At 47.7% G+C, this 26,083-nt stretch overlaps 1 pseudogene; it reads right to left on the bottom strand.

Moving 5' to 3' along the window:
* Positions 1-694: 694 nt before the first annotated feature.
* Positions 695-26,083, bottom strand: part of LOC132488041 (nucleolar protein 56-like) — a 28,462-nt pseudogene continuing 3,073 nt past the window's right edge.

Consider the following 26,083-nt stretch of genomic DNA (forward strand, 5'->3'; position numbering starts at 1 on the left):
ATGTGACTTACTTATTTTTAAATGTAAATACAACTGAATTTTGAAATAAATAATAACAAATGCTCCTTTTATGCCAGGCTATATCTTTCTAATTCATTTTCTAGTTTTAGCACAACTCTGTGAAATGGAGACCATTATCCCCATTTTCCAAATAAGAAAATTGAGACTCAGAGAAATAAGTACCTCAGTCCACACAGCCATGAAATGGTAGAGCTGGGATTTAACCCAAAAGTCAAGCAGACTTCTAGGTTTGATCTGAAGGCTGAACCTCTCTTTCTGCCTCAGTTTTCTTTCTTCCAGTAAGATCAATGGGTGCTTTATCCCAGGGGACCCATTTATAAACAGCCACTAAGGAGCCAACTCAAGGAAGCCCCTGCTCAGGGCATAGCAGAGCCCTTAGCAGGGAGGTTCTAGGAGAATGTATGAGGCCGTGTGTGTATGTGAGTGTGTGAGTGTGTGTGAGAGAAAGTACAGGTGTGTGTGACTGTGTGGGCATATGTGAAGATGTGCACGTGTGTGAGTATGCAAGCTTGTGTGAGAGTGTGTGTGCACATGTGGGTGTGTAAGTGTGTCTGGGTGTGTGTGAACATGTGTGAGCTTGTGTGGGTGGGTGTGAACATGTGCATGTATAACTGTGCAAAGCATGTGTGAGTGTGTTCACTGTGACCTGGGAAGCCTGACAGGAGGAAACCAATCACGGAGGCGGGTGAGACACTGAGGAGACAGAAAGTGGAACAGGAGCCTCCACGGGACGTGGGAGGAGGGGAGGAGGAGGCTTGAAGGCTGGGGCGGCCGGGGGAGAGCTGGGGGAGGAGGTCGGGGAGAAGGCTCATGGGCTAGAAGAGCCCTTGTGGGCCAAAAGTCTGCAGAGACAGCATTCCCCAGGCCAGGGACCCAGGAAGCACCATCCTACCCCCAGCTGGGGCCTCCCCTTGCCCCACCTATACCTGATGAGTGGGGACTTCTTACCTGAGACCCAGCAGGAACAGGGACTAACCAGGTGGGAAAACTTGGGTGGAGGTGGAGGTACAGATGGAAGAATTCACATCACAGCTCACAAGCTGGCCAGCTGCCTCCCTCTGCCCTCGGTGCTCCATAAATAATCGCTTCTGGGCCAAATGCTAGAGCTCAGAGATGGGCCCCTGCCTCTGCCCCTCTGCTACAGGGAGACTGGAAGCCAAGGGAAGGGAGGCAAAGGGGAATGAGTCTGGGAGGGGTTGGTGGGGAAATGGGGGGTGTTTTCAGAACAGATCTGCTGGACTCAGAGGGCTGAGTGTCTGCACTGTTGGCTGTCTCCTGTCCATCCTGCTGCGGCACCTGGCGCCCTCCATGCCGTGCCTTGGCTGGATGTGCCCCTCTCTCCATGGGATCCAGATGTTAATGTGGCAGTCCAGCCACTGTTCTATCAACTGAAAAAAAAATGCAATTCTCAACTTTTAGGTTGTACATTTTCTTTAGTCGACATGACAGTTGCTGTGTGTGTGTGTGTGTGTGTGTGTGTGTGTACACCGTGTGAGCAAGGTGAAAGTGGTCCTAGAAAGAGGCTTCTCTTGCCCATGGAGCTGAGGGAAACATTACCTCCTCTGAAGAAAGTCTGAGCCACCAAGGTACTGAGCAGGGAGAGACACTGTTATGAGTTGAATTGTGTCCTTCCAAAAGATATTGAAGTCCTAACCCCCTGTACCTGTGAATGTGACTTTATTTGGAAACAAGGTCTTTTTTTTTTTTTTTTTTTTTTGGCTGCGTTGTGTCTTTGTTGCTGCACGTGGGCTTTCTCTAGTTGAGGCGAGCGGAGGCTACTCTTCGTTGCAGTGTGCGGGTTTCTCATTGCGGTGGCTTCTCTTGTTGTGGAGCATGGGCTCTAGGCGCGCGGGCTTCAGTAGCTGCAGCACTTGGGCTCAGTAGTTGTGGCTCGCGGGCTCTAGAGCGCAGGCTCAGTAGTTGTGGCGCATGGGCTTAGTTGCTCCACAGCAGGTTGGATCTTCCCAGACCAGGGCTGAACCTGTGTCCCCTGCATTGGCAGGCGGATTCTTAACCACTGCACCACCAGGGAAGCCCTGGAAACAAGGTCTTTGCAGATGGTCAAATAAAAATGATGTCATTAAGGTGGGCCCTAATCTAACACAACTGGTGTCCTAATAATAAGAGAAAATTTGGATGCAGAGACAGACACACACATGAGGAGGACACCAGGTGAAGATGAAGGCAGACATTGAAGGCAGACATTGGGCTGATGCATCTCCAAACCAAGGAGCACCAGAGGTTGCCAGCAAGCCACCAGGAGCTGGGGGAGAGGGGGGAGCAGAGTCTCCCTCACAGCCCTCAGAAGGAGCCAACCCTATCGGTGCCTTGATCTCCGACTTCTAGCCTCCACAACTGTGAGACAATAAATGTCTGTTGTTCTAGGCCACCTAGTTTTTGGAGCCCTGGGAAACAAATCCAGGCACTGTAACAATGGTCAATTGCTCGTGCTTGAACTCAGGGCTGAGCTTCACTCCCAGGGGCACCACATACTACCTTTGCCACCTTGGGCAAGTCACTCCAGTCCCCTGAGCCTCCTGTTCTCACACTTCACGTGGGATTGGAATGAGCACAGCCTCCCAGGGCTGTCATGAGGATATGGGTTTGGCCCCGTGCCTGGCACATGTTGATGGCTTAGTAAACTGTGGCTGCTACTGCTATTAAGAGCACACTTGTTTTCGGGGTCTTTGTCAAAATTCCTGATGACAAAGTGATCTCCAATCTGTATAAAGTGCAAACATGAGAAGCCAGAAAAGGAAAACAGAAGAGAAAGTCACATTTGTGGGGGCCTGTGGTACCAGGCACAATGCTATGTGCTTTCCCAGAAGTAGGAGCATCACAGACTTGGGAGTGTGAGACATAGTCTGGCAAAAGATCTACAGGAGGGGATGGAGGGCAAGGGACAAGTCTGATCTGGGAGGCAAGGCAGGAGCCTCAAGAGAAAGGGACTCCCCAGGTTCTGAGTGCCCCGTGCCCCCTCCCTGGAGCCTCTGGCCAGCTGGCTGGCGTGGGGAGGCGCCTGGTGGGGGATGTACAGACCACAAACATCACCCCAGCGGGGCCCAAGTCACCCGACCGCAATAATACGCCTTTCTGCCCTGGTGGAGAGAGAGGGCATTGTGTGTGCCGGCTGCGGCCTGAGACCCGAGACCATCTCGCCCCTCAGAAAGGCGGGATTGTCTAGGGCAACCTCCGTGGCCCAGGGCAGCCGGCCTTCACGTCACAACAAACCCAGAGCAAGTGAAGGGACAGCCGCTGTCTAAGGACAGGGAGCCTTTGAGACTCCAGGCTTTGAGACACCCAAAGAGCCAGGAGAGAGGAGGAAGCAGGAGCTTTGGGACAAGCTGGATAATTCATTTCAAAGGCCCCAGGATAGAGCATCCCCAAATCTACATTACATCTAGAACAACTGTCAGGAAAATCAGTGGTTTAAGAGCAAGTGTGTGGGGTCAGTGTCTGGGTTCAAATTCCAACTGAGACATTTTCTGGCTGAGTGACTTGGGGCAAAATTATAGATGAGGCATAGCTTCCCTCACTCCAGAGACAAGGGGCTGTAAAGAGTAAATGGATTGATGTCTGGTCCCTTGGTAAGCACTCAAGAAATATCAGCTATTACAATGATTATTTATCTGTATTGTTCCAAATGAGATCAGAAGTGCAAAACGCTTAGCACAGAGCCTGGTACCTACCTAGTACAGAGACGCTTAATTAATGCTAGCCCATGCTCTGCATCCCTGACTTCTCTGCATCCCCAGTTTTCGAGGGCTGGCAGGGTGGCCTCTATTCTTTAGAAACATCCTTTCTCTAGCAGCAAAAGTGTTCAGGGAACCTGCCCAGAATCGCTCTGGGCAAATGATCCTATTCGCTTCCTCCCCAGGGGTGGGCCCCAGCCAGCCTGCAGGCAGCTTCTGTTCTGCAGGTGGGAGCCCGCAGCCAAGTGCAGACAGGCTGCCCTCCTTCGCCTGCCTCTGCTTTGCCTCCCGGTGAATCCGTGTCCTGTGTTCTGCCTGAGCCTCCCCCTGGCCCAGTTCTCGGCCATTATCTTTCCTCTATCTCGTGTCCAGGCATCCGGAAGAGCCAACACTCTCACCTCCATCAGCAACCGAACAAGCTTCCAAAGGCTCAGCCAGCCAGGCTTGGTGCTCCCGGACTCAGAGCTCAGGACCCTCCCTGCAGGAATTTCCAGGGAAAATGCCTCCTGGGCTTGTGCCCAGTTCTGACTGAGGCCGGGCTGAGGGCCCCTCCTCACCCCTCCCCCACAGACACACAGGGCTTTCTAGTCCCATTATGCCATGGAAACTATGCACACGGCCTGCCCCGTTCACATGGCCTTGGAAGAAAAAAATAACAGAGTCTTCTCCGTCTGCCAATACCCACAGTCCTAGCAGGCCTGAACTACCAAAGCAGGCCTCTCATGTGAAATAGGTCCCCGCAAAAATCTCAGGAGGACTTGTCTGGGGGTGCCCTTGAGTCACTCCCCTTCCCCCAGCCCCCAGCCATCTGCCTCTCTCCTTGGAGATCTGGAGAGCTCGCTGGCCAGGGATAAGTGGCCTTATATGGAGGTTTCCTTCTTTTATTTATTTATTTATTTGGCTGTGTTGGGTCTTAGTTGTGGCTCGCAGGATTTTCATTGCGGTGCGTGGAGCTCCTCTAGTTGTGGCGTGCAGGCTCCAGAGCGCACAGGCTTAGTTGCCCCACGGCCTGTGGGATCTTAGTTCCCCGACCAGGGATCGAACCCTTGTTCCCTGCATTGGAAGGTGGACTCTTAACCACTGGACCACCAGGGAAGTCCCCTCCTTCTCAGAACAAATCTCATCTCCTTCTCCAGTATCTTCCTGAGATCTAAGAGCCCTATTCTGATGCTCCTCCTGCCTGCTCCCTCCCTGTGGGATGGAGACAACAGGACATGTCCATTCAGAGTCCCACCCCCGCATACTTTCTAGACCTATGGTAGCCGCTAGCCACGTGTGGCAATTTAAATGTTACTTAATGACAATTTTTCAGTTGGAAAATTCCATTCCTGGGACTTCCCTGGTGGCGCAGTGGTTAAGAATCCGCCTGCCAATGCAGGGGACATGGGTTCCAGCCCTGGTCTGGGAAGATCCCACATGCCTCAGAGCAACTAAGCCTGTGCACCACAACTACTGAGCCTGCGCTCTAGAGACTGTGAGCCACAACTACTCAGCCCGCGCGCCACAACTACTGAAGCCCGTGCGCCTAGAGCCCGTGCTCCGCAGCAAGAGAAGCCACCACAATGAGAAGCCCGCACACCTCAAAGAAGAGTAGCCCCCGCTCAGCACAACTAGAGAGAAAGCCAGCGCACAGCAACAAAGACCCAATGCGGCCAAAAATAAATAAATAAAAATTTAAAGATAAATACATAAATTAAAAAAAATTTTTTTAAATAAATAATTCCTTTCCTCAGGCGCACCAGCCACATTTCAAGTGCTCAGTTGCCACCTGAGGCTAGTGACTGCCATATTGGACGGTACAGATACAGAGCATTTCCAACGTCACAGAATGTTCTATTTTATAGCACTGCTCTGGACCAGGCTCTGGAATCCCCTGGTCCAAAGGCTACCAGCCCCAATCTCCCAATTTATCCCTCCCGCCTTGCCCCCCTGGTAATCATAAGTTTGTTTTCTACATCTGTAACTCCATTTCTGTTTTGTAAATAAGTCCTTTGTACCATTTTTTTAGATTCCACATAAAAGCGGTATCATATGATATTTGTCTTTCTCTGTCTGACATACTTCACTCAGTATGGCAATCTCTAGGTCCACACTACTATACATAAAATAAGTAACTAATAAGAACCTACTGTATAGCACAGGGAACTCTACTCAATACTCTGTAATGGCGTATAGGGGAAAACAATCTAAAAAAGAGTGGATATAAATATATGTATAGCTGATTCACTTTGCTGTGCACCTGAAACTAACACAACATTGTGAATCAAATATTCTGTAATAAAAATTAAAAAAAAAAAAAGGGGGGACTTCCCTGGTGGTGCAGTGGTTAAGAATTCGCCTGCCAATTCAAGGGACACGGGTTCAAGCCACGATCCGGGAAGATCCCACATTCCGCAGAGCAACTAGGCCGGGGTGCCTCAGCTACCGAGACTGTGCCGCAACTAGAGAAACCCTGCACGCAGCAACAAAGACCCAACTCAGCCAAAAATAAATAAATTAATTAATTTAAAAAAAAAAAAAAAAAAAAAGGCCACCAGCCAACTTGGGCGTGTGATGACGTCTTCCCTGGGTCTGGCCTCCCTAGAGCAGATGCCACCACCAGTGTGCACACCCCTAACTGCAAGGGTGGCTGACAAGGGACTGTGGATGGAGCTGGAACTTGTGAGCTGAAGAGTCACCTGCGTGCTCATGAAGGCTCTCAAGGTGCAGGAAGAGCTGAGGTAGGAAGAGGGGGTGGGGGGAGACGTGAGGGCCAGACTGGCTCTCCCTGTGTGGCCACATTCCCACGCAGGATCCAAGGATGCCAGGAACTCTAACTTCAAAGCTGGCCTTCTGGGTCTGGTTGTTTATGAAGGAATACCTTTCCAGGTAGAAAGATAAAGCACATTTTATTTAACTGTTAAACTTTTAAAATCTTAACTTGAGAGGTAATTCCCATACTATACAAATCGCCCATTGAAAGTGTAAAATTCAGTGGTTTTTAGTAGCTTCACAGACGTGTGCAGCCTTCACCACAATCATTTTTAGACATTTTCATTATCTCAAAAAGAAACTTTGTATCTTTTAGGTACCCACCCCCTCCCCCAACTGTTAAATGTTTAATATGTAGGCATATGGCAGGTGCCCTCCACTGGCCTGCAGACGTGAGGGGAGGTTATCTCTTTCTCACCTCTATGGTCAGCTCCCTGAGGACAGAGGCCAGATGTGATACCTGTGTGCCCCACCTCCGCACCATACCTGCCACACAACAGGGCCAGAAATATTTGCTGTCTTCCTTGTTATTGTTATGATGCTTTTCTGTGGGCATGAGAGAAGTCCAGTGATCACAGGCAGGATGGAGAGGGGTCTGGAAATCATGTTATGTGAGGAACCAGGAGGGTGTTGAGCCTGGAGAAGCTGTGGGGATGGAGTGGGTAGAATAACTGCTCAAACCAACCATCACACAGAAGAGAGACTAGGAGCACTGGGTCAAAATTCCAGAAGCCACATTTCCAGCCAGCGGCGGGCTGAGCCACGGCGTGTGCAGGTGGAAAGGGAGTGAGCGCTCTGTCACAGAGCACATTCACGCAGGGCCTGGAAGGCCACCTGCCTGGGGTGCCATAGCGCGGCCTCCTGCTTCAGATAAGTCAAGAGCGGGCCCAGAAGAGTTCTACGGTCTCTTCCGTTTCTGGGATGCTGGGCCTAGAACTATCACAGGGCGGAGGGATTTCTGAGAGACACAGAAGCCGGACCTGCAGATCTTTGCTGTCTTTGTTTTCAACTTCCCAGCAGCAGCAGGATTCAGGCTCCTTCTCTTCTGAATTTAGGTTCTAGTCCCTGTCCCACCGGCCTCCCTCCACCGGCTCCAGGGTTGCGACTGGGGCCTGGGGCTGAGCTTCCCTGTCAGGGCCCAGGGGTGTGTCCGCATGGGAAAGGTGACTGGGTTGGCACGCAGAGTTGAGAGTCTAGCAAGTGAGCTGAGACTAATAAACCCAAGAGACAACAGGTACAAACAGGTCTCAGGGAGGTTTCGGGAGCTGGGGCCCAGGCTGAAGAACTGAACAAAGCACCCTGTGTCGAGCTGGGCAGACCACACTGTCCTGACCTGGGAGCAGGGACTTCAGCCCAAGACTGGGCTTGCACCTGTTGTGGTGGGGATGCGGGAAAGCAGACTCCCTATATCTGGGCCGGGGGTTCACATCTGGAGACTCCAGTGACCAAGAGAAAGAGTCACTAGCCACTGGCTCAACAGAGAAAAGGGAGGGCTTGGTTCCTCCAGATTTATCATGAGTTGATACAGGGTGGACTGAAGAGCACGGCCAAGGTCCTGTGCACCCCCAGACGGAGGCACAGCCCGAGGTCCCTGTGGGTGTGCGAGGAGGAAGGAGCTGCTCCCATGTATTAAATGCCGGGCACCGGGTCCAGCGTTTTCACCAGCTTGCACTTACCTGGTGCTTACTATGTGCCAGGTACTGTCAAGCACCACATGGGTCCTAAAGACCCACAAAGAGAAGAAACTGAGTCACAGAGAGGGCAGTCACCTGTCAGAGGTCACACACCTTGCAAGGGTGGAGCCAGAATTCCAACCCAGGTGCTCTGGCTCTGGGGCTAGATTTCACCCACTCTGCTGGCTGCTGCCCAAGTGCCTTTTTTCCATTCCCATGACAACCATGGGGAGAACTAACATGACCTCTATTTTCACAAACATAAAAGCTGAGGTGCAGAGCAGTTAAGTGGCTTGTCCTAAGTCATGCCGTGAAGAAACCCCAGATTCAAGCTTCAACCTGGGCTCAAAAAGCCCACACTCTATCACCCCCACTGTCTCTGGGAGGAAACAAGGTGAGGGTTATATGGCTGGGTTTTTTGGGTTTTTTTTTTAAACCATAAAATTCAGACTCTGTTTTTAAAGAAATAAAGCAAACCAAAAAAAACAAAAACAAAAAAACCCTGTGATGATGGTAGTGTAATCAGGCTAGATAAATTGTCTGGGCCTCAAACAAATCAGTAGTGAACAAGTGAGGATTGTATTTAAATTTCTTCCACAGCATTGTTACTGTAACCTCAGGTGCCAGCCGCTTATTCTGATATTATGTACATCGCTCCAACTGCATAGGTGAGAGTAACAAGGGTTTTACAAAAACCCTTTGTGGGATTGACCCCTTTTCTTGCTCGAGAATAGGTTATACCAGGCCCTGAGTTAATTTTTTGCTTCTGCTGTCTTCTCACCAACCCCTGCCCACAGCCTGCTGTGTCTAGAGGCCCGGCAAAATTGTAAGAAAATTTAGTTCTCAGATTCAAAGGACCAGGTCTGGTTATGTTATCAGTGAGCTGTGTGAGGTCAATCTGGTGACTTAACCTCTCTGAGAATCATCTGGAAAATGCAAACATTGAACCTAGTGACCTTCAAGGTCTCTTCCCACTCCAGGGCTGATGCTCAGTGTTATTCATTCATTCAACTAGCTTGAGCCAGACACCATGCTACATACTGGAGAAATAAAGATTACTATAACCCATCACTGGCCCCAAGGAGTTCACAGCCTAGCGCTGTGATACAATTCTGTGTGGCAAGTGTCCTAAGAGAGGCAAGTTGGTACCATGATGATTGAAAGCATAGAGTTCTTGCTTGGGGGAACCAGAAAGTTTTCAAGGAGAAGGAAATCTTTGAGCTGAATGTTGCATGATAAGGAGGTGGGAAGAGACGTTCCTGCCAGAGGGAACAGCATGTGCAAAGTCACACAGGTGACTAGCACGGCATAGCCAGTCCACTTCAAGCTGTTTGGTGTGGCTGGAACAGAGGTTGTGTACTTAACAGAAGGAGATGAGTCTTGAGAGATGGGCAGGGGCCATGTGATATAGGCATGGGGAACCACAGAAGTGTTTTAAGTGGAGGCATGACACAGTCTGATATGTATTAGGAAAGCTCATGCCAGTGGCAAGAAGGAGGGGTAGAGGAAAGCAAGTAAACCAGTCTGGGCATAGAAAGATCGATCAGAATCCTTCCAACAACCCAGAAACACAAGGGCCTGAACGTCAGCAGTGGCGGTGGGGATGGGAGAGAGGACAGAAACAGCCATTCTTCCAGTTGAAGGAGGAAAAAGGTACAGGGATAGACTGGATGTGAAACAAAGGGTCTAGGAGTCTCAATCTCTGACTTGGGTGTCTGGGTAGATTAGAAACACAGAGGAGGAACAGGCTTGGGGGAAAACAGAAGGAGATGACTTTGGGAAAGATAACTGTGTGTTGTTTATCTGAGTGGATGAGAATCCCCCCATTTTTAGAAAACGTGTATCATTTAAAACACCATCCCTTGGGACATCCCTGGTGGTCCAGTGGTTAAGAATGCGCCTTCCAAGGCAGGGGACATGGGCTCGATCCCTAGTGGGGGAAATAAGATCCCACATGCCATGGGGCAACTAAGCCTGCGTGCTCTGGAGCACATGCACCATAACTAGAGAGAAGCCCACGCGCTGCAACGAAGATCCCGCGTGCTGCAACTAAGACCCAACACGACCAAATAAATAAATATTAACTGATTAATTAATTAAAAAAAAAAAAAGCACTGTCCCTTAACATGCCGGCAAAAACACTCCCTTGGTGGGAATTCCCTGGTGGTCCAGTGGTTATGACTCAGCTCTTTCACTGCGAAGGGCATAGGTTCAATCCCTGGTTAGGGAACTAAGATCCCGAAAGATGTGCATCACGGCTAAGAAAAACATCCTCCCTTGGAAATGACTACCTTGTTCCTAAAATCCTACAGTAATGGAGGTACTGTTTTTGAAACATTTTCCCAGGTACTTTCCTTATGAGTGAGCAAAATTCTCTCACTGCACCACGGGGCTTATGGTCGTAGGCAAGGAGAAAGGTGGATACCGTCTAGAACAAAACCCAGAGGGCAGGGAAGAAGGAAGATAACAACGAAAAGGAAGTCCCTGAAATACAGAAAGAGGAAGTACAAAGGCTTCTGGCGGTTGGAGGGGAAGCAGGAGGGATGGGAGAGCAGAAGCCCGTGCTCTTCGACCCTCGTCACACCTTGGTGCCGGCGTAGAGAACAGTAGAAAACCTCCACAGAGGTTGAGAACAGGCCAGAAACAGAAGATTTATGCCCCGCTCCTTCACTGGAGCCCTGGGGCAGTCACCCACATCCCATAGGGTGTGGCCCTATGTCCACCTAGAGCAGCTCCAGTGTAGCAGAGACGACTGCATGACATGTTTAGTCCGGGAGAGGGACTTTAGATGTCCCCTGCCCCCCGCCCTGCCTTACCCCAATCCCCCTGCTAGGGAATGCAGAGGAGCTTGAGAGTTGGGATCCTGTGGACCTGCCTTGGGAAATGGAAAACATGCAGAGACATCGAACAGGTGCAGGTTTGTATGCACAGAACCAGCAGAACTGAGACAGGACTCATGAGCCAGGTGAAGCAGCAGGCCCTGCCAGCCAGGACCTCAACCATGGATGTCAGCAGACCTGGTGGGTGAAGGGCATCTCTGTAGAGGTCACTGAGGACCAGAGCACAACACAGGGTCCAGCACCCAGACCAGTCACCCTCTCCATTGTCCCAGAGTTACACACAGAGTGGGGACAGACGGGGGAGGGGCAGGAGGGGGGTACACCTGGAGAGCCGGTAATAGTCCAGGCAGGGACTGGACTGAATATTTATCCAAAAGTGGCTGCACTAATTTAATAAAATGATTTTAAAATGGAAGAGGGGGTTTCCCTGGTGGCACAGTGGTTAAGAATCCGCCTGCCAATGCAGGGGACATGGATTCCAGCCCTGGCCCAGGAAGATCCCACACGCCACGGAGCAACTAAGCCCGTGTGCCACAACTACTGAGTCTGCGCTCTAGAGCCCGCGAGCCACAACTACTGAGCCCACGTGCCACAACTACTGAAGCCCATGTGCCTAGAGCCTGTGCTCCAGAACAAGAGAAGCCACCGCAATGAGAAGCCCATGCACCGCAACAAAGAGTAGCCCCTGCTCGCCGCAACTAGAGAAAGCCCGCGCGCAGCAACGAAGACCCAATGCAGCCAAAAATAAATAAATAAATAAGAAAATTTAAAAAAACCCAACACACATACCCTTTTTTTTTTTTTTTAAATAGTGATCTTGGGGTCTTCATATTTATTTATTTTATTTATTTTTGGCTGTGTTGGGTCTTCCTTTCTGTGTGAGGGCTTTCTCTAGTTGTGGCAAGCGGGGGCCACTTTTCATCGCGGTGCGCGGGACTCTCACTGTCACAGCCTCTCTTGTTGCGGAGCACAGGCTCCAGACGCGCAGGCTCAGTAGTTGTGGCTCACGGGCCTAGTTGCTCTGCGGCATGTGGGATCTTCCCAGACCAGGGCTTGCACCCGTGTCCCCTGCATTAGCAGGCAGATTCTCAACCACTGCGCCACCAGGGAAGCCCCACACATACCCTCTTTAAAAAATAAAATAAATAAATAAATAAATAAAGTGGAAGAGACTCGTTTTCCTTTAACTGGCAAGTTTAAATTCTCCCACCTAATATTAATGGGAATAAGAGTTTGTGAATAAGCTTATATAAATAAAGAACCTAAATTGTTCTCTTTTTTTAATGTGGCTGAGTTGTAGTATATAATTTTTGACACCTTCCCCAGCTTATTTTTAAGTCAGGTTTATGAGGCACAATTTATATACATACAGTTCTGTCAGAGGGAATGGATATTTAATGTCCTAATCCTGTTGGTTCTCTGGAACCTTTGCTTTTCTTTCCAAGGTCTTCCTCTTTGCCTGTTGGGTCACAGAAGCCCTCTTTTCTGATCCCTCCCCACCCACCATTTTTCTTTCCTCCTCACTGGCTGGCCCTGCCTGCCCTAGCAGCCTGGGTACCTGGGGAATCTACACACCCTGGCCTCACTCCCTTTGAGTTGCAAGCAGCCCCCTTCTCAAGCTTTCTCCTCTTCTTTTCATCCTCTGTCCTTTGTCACCTTGGTTTCTGTGACCAGGCCATCTCGTGATCTTTTTTGCCACAGACACAGCCCTGCTGCTCAGCAACCTCTGAGCATCATTTGGTTGATTGGTTTGGGGTTTGTTGACAGTTGGGGTTTTTCTCTCTCAGTGAGGAAGAAGCAAGAAACCTCAACACTGCAATTTCCTTCTTACCTCATAGCGATGGCAACAGATTCTGAGCCTCCAGGGCAGGGACGGTGTCTTTACATGCCCTGGTGAGTGTTGCCTTCACAGTGGTGAAAAAATAGGGAGGTGAAAAGGTAAGACAGGAGGAAACAGCATCTGTGCTTAGGCCCAGGGCTCAGTTTGCCTGACAAGGGAGGACCTCAGAGGTGTTTCTCTTCCCGCCTATGTCAGACATTTGCAAGCTGACTGCACCTCAAAGGAGCTACACACTCTTTCTTCCCCCTCTACGAGCCTTTGCAAAGTGTCATGGAATTGAATGTCTCCCAGGGTCTCAAGCAGGGAGGGAATTTGCTGTTGGGGGTGGGTGAGGGAAGTATATGGGAGAGTATGTGCCAGAAGAGAGTATGGCTGTGGGATGCTGGCTCTCTCCCTGCAGGACAACTCTTCCTTGATGTCACTGACACCTTGACCTGACTCAGGGGCCAGCCAGAGGGAGCCCAGGCTGCAGTCAAACTTTCTGATGAAACTGGTGTCATCAGGGGTGGGGACGCAGTGTCTGTGTTTATTCAATTCCCTTCATGGTCAAGTGACTTGGAATTCAGCTCTGTAGTCAGACTACCCAAGAGGCTTTGAGATGGGCAGAAGACCTAAATAGACATTTCTCCAAAGAAGAAATACAGATGGCCAATAGGCACATGAAAATATGCTCAACATTGCTAATTATTAGAGATATGCAAATCAAAACTATAATGAGATATCACCTCACACCAGTCAGAATAGCCATCGTCAAAAAGTCTACAAGTAACAAATGCGGGAGAGGGTGTGGAGAAAAAGGAACCCCCCTACCCTGTTGGTAGTAATATAAATTGGTGCAGCCACTATAGAAAATAGTATGGAGGTTCCTTAAAAAACTAAAAACAGAGTTACTGTGTGATCCAGCAATCCCATGCCTCAGCATATATCCAGAGAAAACTCTAATTCAAAAAGATACATGCACCCCAATGTTCATAGCAGCACTATTTACAATAGCCAAGACATGGAAGCAACTTAAATGTCCATCAACAGATGAATGGATAAAGAAGATGTGGTACATATATGCAATGGAATATTACTCAGCCATAAAAAAGAATTAAATGATGCCATATGCAGCAACATGGATGGACCTAGAGATTATCGTACTAAGTGAAGTAAGTCAGACAGAGAAAGACAAATATCATATGATATCACTTATATGTGGAATCTAAAAAAAAATGATACAAATGAACTTATTTACAAAACAGAAATAGATTAACAGACATAGAAAACAAACTTATGGTATCAAAGGGGAAAGAAGTGAGAGAGAGATAAATTAGGAGCTTGAGATTAACAGATATGCACTACTATATATAAAATAGATAAGCAACAAGATCATACTGTATAGCACAGGGAACTATATTCAATTTTTTTTTTTTTAAAGATGTTGGGGGTAGGAGTTTATTCATTTATTTATTTTTGCTGTGTTGCATCTTCGTTTCTGTGTGAGGGCTTTCTCTAGTTGTGGCAAGGGGGGGCCACTCTTCATCGCAGTACACGGACCTCTGACTATCGCGGCCTCTCTTGTTGCGGAGCACAGGCTCCAGACGTGCAGGCTCAGTAGTTGTGGCTCACGGGCCTAGTTGCTCCGCGGCATGTGGGATCCTCCCAGACCAGGGCTCGAACCGGTGTCCCCTGCATTGGCAGGCAGATTCTCAACCCCTGCGCCACCAGGGAAGCCCCCTATTCAATATTTTATAATAACCTATAATGGAAAAGAATCTGAAAAATAATGTATACATAAAAGTGAATCACTTTGCTGTACACCTGAAACAAACACAACATTGTAAATCAACTACACTTCAATTAAAAAAGAAAAAAGGGGACTTCCCTGGTGTTTCAGTGGTTAAGACTCCGCATTCCCAATTCAGGGGGTCCGGGTTTGATCCCTGGTCAGGGAACTAGGTCTTGCATGCCGCAACCAAAAGATCCCACATGCCACAACTAAAAGATCCCACATGCCGCAACGAAGATCTTGCACGCGGTAAGGAAGATCTCGCATGCCGCAACTAAGACCCAGCGCAGCCAAGTACATAAATAAATATTTTTAAAAAGAAAAGAAAAAAAGAGGATTTGAGGAAGTTACCTAATGTCCCAGTACCTCAGTTTCTCCATTTGTAAAATGCGGTGGTCACAGGAACTAACCCCCCTGGGCTGAAGCAGAACGAGAGAATCCATATGCACCTGACACATAAAATGGTAGCTGCTATGATCATTATTATTGTTATTTCCAATTAGGCACTAAGAATCCTGAAATCTCAGGATGAAGCTAAAAAGGAGAGAATCCCCAGGTCTCAGGGTAAAGAAACTTACTGACACCCTCAATAATATCGAACTCAGATCCACTAAGGTGGGTGGTAGAGGCAAAATTCTCACGGGGGTGGAGAAGGGGTGCAGCTTTCCTTGCCCGTGGTGGGCCCCAGTGAGATCAGGGAGAAATCTCTGGGGGAAGGTGAATCTTGGGGGACAGCAACAAGAGAGCCAGCCACCCTTCCTATGCAGACAGTGTCCATGTCCCCGCTTGGAGGAAGCGGGTTTGATTTTATTGAGGAAGCCAACACGTTTCCTTCTGTCCAGTGTGGCCTCTGTCTTGTTCATATTATTGGTTTCCAGGATGTGAAAATGTCATCCTACGACAGAGCTTGGAAAAGAATGGGCTGAAGGCCTCCTTAGAGAGCTTTAGCCAAGTATTGAAGAAAGTGGGTTTCACCTTCCCTTCAGACTTAAAAATCATTTGCTGGTAAGAAAGCAGAAGTAACAGTTGAGGTAATAATGAAAGCAAACTTTTTTTAGCAATTGCGATATAAAGCTCACAACAATCCTATTAAGAGGGTATTATTATTCTTCCTATTTTACAAAACAGGAAACTGAGGCTTGATGAAGTTAAATAGGCTGCTGTGGTTACAAAGACAGTAGATGGCTGACCATTGGATGTAAACTTGGGTCTGGTTTTGTGTTTTTTCTTCTTTTTTTTGTGCTTTAGTGAGATATAATTGACAAATAACACTGGAAATTTAAGGTGTTCAATGAATTATTTGATATTCATATATATCATGAAATAATTACCACAATAAGGTTAGTTAATGCATCCATCACCTCACATAGTTCCCGTGTGTGTGTGTGTGTGTGTGTGTGTGTGTGTGTTGAGAACATTTAAGATCTACTCTCTTGGGCTTCCCTGGTGGCACAGTGGTTGAGAGTCCGCCTGCCAATGCAGGGGACATGGGTTCGTGCCCCGGTCCGGGAAGATCCCACATGCCGCGGAGCGGCTAGGCCCGTGAGCCATGGCCACTGAGCCTGCGCGTCTGGAGCCTGTGCTCCGCAACGGGAGAGGCCACAACAGTGAGAGGCCTGCGTACCACAAAAAAAAAAAAAAAAAAAATCTACTCTCTTGGCAAATTTCAAATACACAGTACAGTATTGTGAATTGTAGTCATGGTGTAGTAGATCCATGAACTTGAGTCTGTTTGAATCCATGAACTTGAGATCCATGAACTTGAGTCTGTTTGAATTCGGAGCCTGAGTTCCTACCAGTATTCTGTCTCTTAGAGGACTGTAGAACACACTTCAATCTAGTGAGAAAAGCATGTGTACCATCTACTTCCTTTCTAAACACCTTTGGGTATTTTTACTTTCTCCTTAAAGTTCTGAGACATCTCTAGGCTCAGCCCCAAAGAACAAGTGGCTCATTTCTGCCCCCTAGAGGACACAGCCTACACCATAGAAAATAAGGGCAAGAAGGCAGTGGGTAAAAAGTGTGCTCAAAATCCAGACAGGTCCGGACCTGCAGGAAACATATCTAAAAAGAGCACCATTTCGTCCATGAAAAGTTGGTGATAATAGACTGGAAACTTTCTGGATCAGCAGTGAGAACAGTATATCAAGGGCAAGACCTGCCGTCAGATTGGAGTCATTTTTAACATGTGCCCCCAGATAATTCTTATTCTCACAAAAATGCATATGATTCATTCATCCTAAAAGGGGTTGAAGACCTCCCCCCATCCACAGTCCACTGTTACTTTAGCAGGTGGCAGACCTCAAGGGGCTCGAGGCTGGGTCCCTGTCATGGTCAATTACATCACCTCTCAGGCCCTGGGCTTCCTAATGTAGAAAGTGGCCCATCTTCTAAATGGTGTGGGAGCCAGGAGACCCAGGTTGTGCTTGTAGGAAGGGTGTGCTTTACTTAATCTTCCAAACCTGTTTCCCTCTGAGGAACAGGAGAGGGTGAATACTCATCAAGCTTCCTTCCTGATGCAAGACTCCTGAATCTCTTTCTGTCTCTGTTCAGAGGAAACCTCGGGTGACCTGCTTAGGAGGCTGGTCTCCACAGGGCGCAGACACCTCTTCCTGCTCACAACTCTTCCCAGAGAGGCTTGTGGTCTCCCTCCTCCCGAGGTTTAGAGCTTTGTGTGTCCTTGTTGTTTGAATTCACAGCCACACTGCAGGATCCTCCTTTTCACTGCCCTGTGGGGTATAAAGTTGGCTCTCTGTTCACAGAAAGGCCCTGGAGAACATAAAGTTGGTTTGGAAAAGGAAAGTTCTCTAGAAACCTGGAAATAGAGCTTCTGAGATCCTGACCTCTGGAGTGAGACGGACCAGTCTTCATACCCTAGCTCTGCTACTCATTAGCTGTGTGATTTGGGGCAAGCTGCTTAGCCATTCTACCCTTGGTTTCCTCATCTGTAAAATGGGCATGAGAATAGTACCGATATCATTGGATTGTGGTGAAGATAAAAAGATATGATGCCATGACAAGTGTTTGATTCATACCTGGTACGTGATAGGTGTTCTGGAATGTTCGATGACTGCCACAACTGGGGAATGGCAAGGTAGTTCACAACTGGTACCCCACACAGAGATTTAGTATCCAAGCGACTCCTTCAGGGAGCTTGTCCTCTACAAGGATCCGAAATGCCATGTGTCCCCTCACTCTTTTTTTGGGGGGGTGGCGGGCATGCCACATGGCTTGTGGGATCTTAGTTGCCTGACCAGAGATCAAATCCGGGCCCCAGCAGTGAAAGCGCCGAGTCCTAACCACTGGATCAACAGGGAATTCCAACCCCCGCCCCACCACCCTGTTTAAAGGTATTCTAATGAAGCCAAATTCCCTTTCCCAAATTTCTCCAGGTGAGTCCCCAGTGGGTCCTTGGGCTCACAATACCACTACCAAGTCACTGGTGGCTGTGGCCATCTGGGTTTGAGGCTTCAGGAAAAGAGATGCATGAGGGGTCCAGAGCAGACTGAGACCTCAAAGATGTCCTTCACAGGAGGCAGGTCAACAAGTGAGACCTAGGGGGGCTGAAGTGTGACCCTGCTTGACACTTGGTTGTTTATAGTTGGAAAATGAATAATTATTGCCTTTGTCCTTGTAATAAGCTATTGCTTTTGACTAAAATTAAACAAAAATCCACAAAATCCCAGGCACTGCGGGGCAGCAGCAAACAAGCATATAGAATTGGCCAGAAAGAATACTAAGGTCTCAAGAGCAAACTGCTTATTGACTGAAGAGAAAGGTCTTAGTAAGAACTGGCTTCAGCACAGACACAGCTTTTGAGTATGCACCATCTCACTCCGACCCAAGTGAACTGCAGTAGCTGCTGGGACCCATGGGGCCTATTTAGGGGTGAGGGTGGAGTATAGAGGGCACTGGGCTGTGGTCTCACGATTCACAAAGGGCCCCCTACTCTGGCTTTGGATGTTATCTCTAGACGACAGGGCTGAGAGAAGTTGACGTTCGGGGTAAAACTCTAAATCCGAGTTCCATCACTGCCTATAGAGCACTTCATGTCATATATTTAAAATATGTCCTGGCATTATCTTGCAAAAGCATAATTACTTTTTTCTATTTTTCTGTGGTAAAAGTATTAATCTGTCAAATGTAAACATTTAAAATATACCGCAGTTCTCAGCAACCTTTTGAGGGGGGCATTTCTTCACATTTTAATATACTAGGAACCTTTTAAAAAGCACGTAACTGCAGGTCAGTCTTGACCTCTTAGAGGCCCTGGCCAGGGCCTGTTGAGAGCAAAGAATTCCTGTGTCTCTCCTGCAAAAATGGTTTTTCCCTTTTCCACATTGATTTTTCTCAGGATGTTTTTGCTTCTCGATAAGAAGGAATAACCTGGTAGAGGATCCGTCCCCGCTTCTCATTCAGAGGAAATCCATCTGCAAGAACAAACCCTGAAAATTTCCCTTGTTCATCCAAACTGAAGGGCCCCTGAGTATATTCACACGTGGAATGTCTGTCCCCCTCCTTACACCCACTCCATCAGGGTTTGAACTACAGACATAGCACATTTCTCTGGATTCGTGACAGCTCTAAACCATGACCCCACATGGCACCAACTGGTTTTCTCTCACCTCTTACGTAAACTTCCAAAGCCTGCAATAAAATACATCCAAAGTCTAACTGGAGTATTTGCCACCTGCCCCTGTCCCCCTGTGTTGAAGCTGATGTACTTGGCCTCGATATCGAGGATGTTTTTGTTCATCTGACACACCTAGGAAATCAGTTACAAGAAAAAAGGGTGGAAGCCTCCCTCTCCAACTTCCTCTCTTGAAGTTAATAAAAATGTCAGTGATGGACCATATCCAACAAGAGTGCTGGCAGCCAATGCACACAGATAAACCATAGCCACACCCTTTTCTCACGCAGAGTGCCAACATCTCACCCCTTAGAGACCAACTTTTCTTAGGAACCACAGCCAGCAGGAAAGTCCAGAAAAGCTTACAGTTGATCCAGAGCCCCTTGAGTTTGTTTCAGGGATGAATTGTTCACTCAATACATATGTATATTGGGACTTCCCTGGCGGTGCAATGGTTAGGACTCCGCGCTTCCCTTGCAGGGGGCATGGGTTCGATCCCTGGTTGGGGAACTAAGGTCCCTCAAGGTGTGGCCAAAATAAATAAATAAATAAATATGTTTATTTTAAGGCAGTATTTTTAAAAATTGGGATATAATTCACACAACATAAAAAACATGAAATTCACCACTTTAAAGTTTACAATTCAATGTTTTTTAGTATATTTCCTGGACTGTGCAACTATCACCCTAATTCCAAAGGATTTCCATCATGACAAAAAGAAACCTCATGCGAAGTCTCTGCCGGTTACCTCCTCCCCGCCGCCCCTAGCAGCCATTAATCTACCTTTTGTCTTTATGGATTTGCCTATTCTGGACATTTCATACAAGTGAATTCATATAATATGTGGCCTTTTGTGTTTGGCTTATTTCACTTAGCATAATGTTTTCAAGGTTGTAACAGTACTTCATTGCTTTTAACGGTTGGATGATATTCCACGGTACGGATGGACCACGTTCTATTCATGTGTGCATGATGGACATTTGGGTATTTCCATGTTTGGGCTATTATGAATATCGCCTTTATGAACACTTGTATACACGTTTCTGTGTGGACACGTGTTTTCAGTTCTCTTGGGTAAACACCTAGGAGTGGAACTGCTGCATCGTATGGCAACTCTGTGTTTAACTTTTTGAGGAACTGCCAGATTCTTTCCCCACTCAATGCGTATTAACTGAGCCCCACTACGCTCTGTGCCAGGAACCAACAGCACAGTGGTGGACCTGAAAGTCCTGGCCACTTGCCCTCATGGGACATGCAGCTCAGCAGGAGAAGGAGGCATTAAACAGATCATTAAAAAACAGAGTTTTTAGCACACTTGTACAAATGCTAAGAAGGGGAAGTTCAGGCTGCTATGAGACTGTAATGCAGGGAGGCCTGAACTGAGGATTGAATGAGGTCACAGGACAAGAACACAGACACTCTAGAAACAGCAAATCCAGAACCTGTGATACCAAAAAACCTCCCAATCAACTGAAAACCAAAATGAAGAAGTTCTTGTAATTCAGTGGGTTTCTGAAATTTCTCACCGTTTGGGGGCAGAGAAGCTCCATACAGGGGCTCCGGGAGTGTCTGAAATGACTTACAGGACTATTTAGTCATGAAGTGTGACAAGAGAACAGGTCATAAAGTTTGAGGAGGATGATTGAAGAGACTCTCACGCTGCCTTCCCTCATTGAGAGGGATTCAGGGCCACACCTCTTAAAGGTCAAGGACAATTTACTCCCTTCCTCAGCTGCCCCTGCCTTCCCGACTCAGACCTTTGGAGCTTTCCCTTCCCTGCAGCCCTTCTCAACAGCCACTTAAACAAAATCAATGCCCTATTGTTTCAAGTAGCCGTTAAAGTTCAGCCTCACAGGAAGATGGGAAGCTCTGAAAATGTCAGCAATTAATTCCCAGGGATGTGAAAGTTTAGTTTGACCTCAGGAGGTTAAAGCCACCATATTTCAAGTGGCAGGATTTATAAAGTTCCATTCCTGTTGAATTAGTCTAAAATATTTGTACTTTGATCAAGGCACTGGGTTAGGTGCTCTGGGGAGATACAAAGAAACAGAGGCATCAGCCTCAGTCCTGTCCTTAAGAAAGTATCCAGTGAGAGAGAAGAGCCTAATGAAAGATGCATGCAGCACATGTGAGTCCCGTGAGTCTGACAGGTCCATAAGAGACAGAGTGATGTTGGGGAGGACAAGAGGTCTCCTTGGGTTGGGTTGGGAACCCCAGGCTTCATGAAGGAAGTGAGACTGAGGATAAACAGGCTTTACATTGGCTTCCAGAAGGGAAGATGACTTTGCAACAGGGCACGTGACAGGTGCAAAGGCCCAGGGGTAGGAATTTAAAAGATACACTAGGTATAACATAGGGGTTCCTGAATGATGCTTTGTTTGTTTAAAAAAAAAAATGAGGACACCTTGAAGTTTCTTGTTTTTATCAAATAGTCCCAGCAAGGCTTAAGGTTTCTCTTTCATCCCTAACCAAGGAGACCCAACTATTGGGGTGTAGTGATCAAAAAGAGAACACTGTTGGCCATTCAGTTCCTTTTTCCCTTGCTTCACTCCAAGTGTGGGAAACGTCCTACAAGCTTAGGGTCCCTTGATGCAGATGACAGTGGACATGTAGAAAAGAACTCTCTTCTGGCTGAACCTGGCTGGTGCTGGATCCCTGGAGGAGCAGGGTGGGGCCTCTACTGTGGTCTCTGGGATGGGTTGGGATCCTTCTACCCACCCACACTCACATACACACACACAGGGTAGTCTTACCTATCAGATGTGGCATGAGGCTTTTTGCCTTCCATCCTCCATTTTGTCACTGGTTGATTCATTTCTAACTCCCCAGACTTTCTCCACAGGAATCTTTGGAATTTCTCTGTCCCTTCCTTTATAGCACTGCTTCTCAATAGGGTTGCTCCTGCCCTCCAGGAGGAGTTTTAAAAAGGCATAGTGGCTGTTTCTGGTGGTCTCAGTGCTGGAGAGGGCACTATTGGCTTTTAGTAGGGAAAGATCAGGGAGGCCAGAAGTCCTCCTGCAATGTGCTGGAAAGTTCTACTGGAATTGTCTTATATCCCCCATGATGTCTGAGTGTTCCCTGACACATTCCTATAGGCAAAACAATCTATTTATAGTGCTTTGAGCCTTGAAACCTAACCCCACTCTACATATAAACACAATGTGATTTTTGCAAACTTTTACATGCCTAAATTTCCCACCACCCACCCCCCTGCCCCAGGAATACAACTACCATGTAAACAGAGGGAAAATTGCATTTTGCCTTGTGTAGAATTTTAGAGCATTTGTCATTTTGGAAAATCACACCACCCACAGCATCTCCACTCATGTTTTTTGAGTTTCCGTGGGACATACCTGTAGCAGTCTGTAACTGTGGTGCTCACATTCAAAGTGATGCTGTGTACAGGTGCAGGACACCTGACTTCTCCACTATAACTCTGAGTGCAGCCACAACTGAGCATTTACATTTTGAAAGACATAATATTTTATTATAAATTGGTTTCCTTTTCCCTTACATCACAGTTGGGCATTTGTTACACTGTATTTTCCAAAGATGCCAAACCAATGTATACCACATGCCACATACATATGCTTTTTAGAGCATGACATTGATATTACTCTATTGAGTTGGCAGCAGGGGGCGTTCGGAGTTCCCTTCCCTTGTATTTGGCTAGACCTTTGTAACTGCTTTGACCAACAGAACGTGGTAGAAGTATGCTATGTGAGTTCTGGAACTAAGTGTAATGGTTAATTCTATGTGTCAGATTGGTTGGGCAACAGTGCCCAGATATTTGGTCAAACACTATTATGGATGTTTCTGTGAGGATTTTGGGGGGATGAGATTAACATTTAAGTCTGTAGACTTTGAGTAAAGCAGATTGCCCTCCATGGGTGGGCCTCATCCAATCAGTTGAAGGCTTGAATAGAACAAAAGGCTGACCTCCTCCAAGCAAGGGGGAATTCTGCAGCAGAAGACTTTTGGCCTTGAACCGTGGCATTGGCTCTTCTCTGGGTCTCCAGTCTATTGGCCCATTTTGCAGATTTGGACTTGCAGCCTCCATAATCACATGAACCTATTCCTAAAAATAAATATATATATACAGTTGACCCTTGAACAATGCATGGATTAGGGGTGCTGATCCTCCACATAGTTGAAAATCTGCAGTTCCTCTGTATCCACGGTTCCACATCCAAGGATTCAATCAACTGAGGATGGTGTAGTACTGTAGTATTTACTCTTGAAAAAAATCCTGGTATAAATCCTTGGACCCTTGCAGTTCAAACCCATGTTGTTCAGGGGTCAATTGTATATATATCTCTCCTACTGTTTTGTTTTGTTTTTTCTCTCAAGTACTCTGACTAACACACCAGGTCATAAAAGGCAATGCAGCCTTCACCTTGCTCTCCCTTTTTCTCTGGGTACCTGCCTTTGGAAAGGAGCCACCATGTTGTGAGGAAGCCCACCAATAGCCTCAGTGAGGTTCCCAGCTGGCAACCAGTGTCAATCATCAGACATGTGAGTGAAGGTGCCTTTGAATGACCCCAACCCCCATCCTTCATCAACATCTGCCATCTGAAGCCCCTGATATCATGGGGCAGAGAATAGTCATCCTCACTGTGTTTGGTCTGAATTCCTAACCATCAGAAATCTTGAGATAATAAATAAATATATTTGCTTCCAGGGAGATCAGCTTGGTGCTTTGTGACCGCCTGGAGGGGTGGGATAGGGAGGGTGGGAGGGAGACGCAAGAGGGTGGGGATATGGGAACATGTGTATATGTATAACTGATTCACTTTGTTATAAAGCAGAAACTAACACACCATTGTTAAGCAATTATACTCCAGTAAAGATGTAAAAATATATATATATATATTTGCTTCAAGACTTAGTTCAAAATTTTAATCTAAACAATTCAATACTTGAAAGACCAAGATGGATAGGGTCTCTAAAGAGGGTGAAGATTAAAATTGCAAGGAAGGCTTTGCTATCAAGTCTGTGAAAGCTGAGCACACCCTCCCTAATCGATGGACACCCCCACCCCCAGTGACTTCCTGAACAGGTGCTTTAAGCGATGAGGCAGAGTAGGGCCCAAACCACACCCTCCAATGTCCGGCTTAGAGAGAGGCCACTTCCCCTCCCAGCAGCTACACACCTGACCCTCAGGGTCTGGCCACCCACATGCACCTTCAATCCCCACCTGCCTACATTTAAGGGACACTGGCCGGATTACCTGGCTGCTTTCCAGAACTTCTGAAATGAGGAGATTTAGATGGGCCACCTCCGGATCCAGAGTCATGCCCTCTGGAGGCCGAGAGGAAATTCAATCAAGCCCCAGGCTGTTCAGGAAGAGATAGAAGCTCGCCCCAGCATGCTGCCGCAAGGAACAGGAAACCCTGATTGTGAAGCAAGGGCTCTGTGCCAGAGCTTTCCTTCAGACTGCAACACTTTAACTTGGGAAACTGAATTCAGGCTTAAGAAAATAATTCCAACTAGTGGCTGGTCCCAAAGACAACAATGCCTATGATGACGGTGACATGGTCTCAAAGCAGAGCAGCCAGGAGGGAACCCGGGAGAGTCCCAGCCACAAAGCTGGAAAGCCAGTGTTTACTGCAATGACAGTTCATCATCCCCTTGAAACATGTGCGGCAATAAAGATAGCTAGAGGTTATGGAGGGCTTCCTAGTGCCAGGGATCAGGGTAAGCTCTTTTTTTTTTTTTTTTTGGCGATACGCGGGCCTCTCACTGTTGTGGCCTCTCCCGTTGCGGGGCACAGGTTCTGGACGCGCAGGCTCAGCAGCCATGGCTCACGGGCCCAGCCGCTCCGCGGCATGTGGGATCTTCCCGGACCAGGGCAGGAACCCATGTCCCCTGCATCGGCAGGCGGACTCTCAACCACTGCGCCACCAGGGAAGCCCGAGGGTAAGCTCTTTACCAACATTATCTCATCGAATTCTTAAAATATGCTCTGAAATAAGTATAGTATTAGTTCCACTTTACAAATGAAGAAACTGAGACTTGGCCTGCGATGGAGGTCAGGTATGTTGGATTTTAAAACCCATCCTCCCACCCACTTTGCTGTTATCCTGCTTTCAGAGGCAGAGTGACTGTTCTCCACTTAATTACTTGAGTATGTGTTTCCCAAGTTCAAGGACACACTCCAACATAACCACAGTACAACCATGACAATCAGGAAATTGACACTGATTCAAGAATACCATCTAGGGCTTCCCTGGTGGCGCAGTGGTTGAGAGTCTGCCTGCCAATGCAGGGGACACGGGTTCGAGCCCTGGTCCGGGAAGATCCCACATGCCGCGGAGCAGCTGGGTCCGTGAGCCACAGCTGTTGAGCCTGCTCTCTGGAACCTGTGAGCCACAACTGCTGAAGCCTGCACGCCTGGAGCCTGGGCACGGCAGAGAGAGAGGCCACCCCAGTGAGAGGCCCGCGCACCCAACGAGGAGTGGTCCCCGCTCCCTGCAACTGGAGAGGGCCCACGCACAGCAATGAAGACCCATCACAGCCAAGGACACTTCAAGTTTTCCATGTCTTTCACGACCTTGACATTTTTGAAGAGTACAGGCCAGTCTTATTAGGGCATGACCCTCAATTTGGGTTTGTCTGATGCTTCCTCATGATTTATGTATTTGAGTCAGGAATACCACAAAAAGGATGCTGTACTCTTTTCAGAGCATTATATTAGGAGGCACATGACATCAGTTTCTCCTGTTACTAGTAAACACACAGGGATTTTTACTAAGGACTTGGAGTCCTATATGAGAAGAAAGAGCCTGGAATTCTGCCCCACACAAACAAATGCTTTAATTACTCTGACCAGTGGGCCAGCAGGGCAGAGACCAGACCTGGTCTC

The sequence above is a fragment of the Mesoplodon densirostris genome, chromosome 4 (assembly GCF_025265405.1).
Source record: "Mesoplodon densirostris isolate mMesDen1 chromosome 4, mMesDen1 primary haplotype, whole genome shotgun sequence".
Lineage (NCBI taxonomy): Eukaryota > Metazoa > Chordata > Mammalia > Artiodactyla > Ziphiidae > Mesoplodon > Mesoplodon densirostris.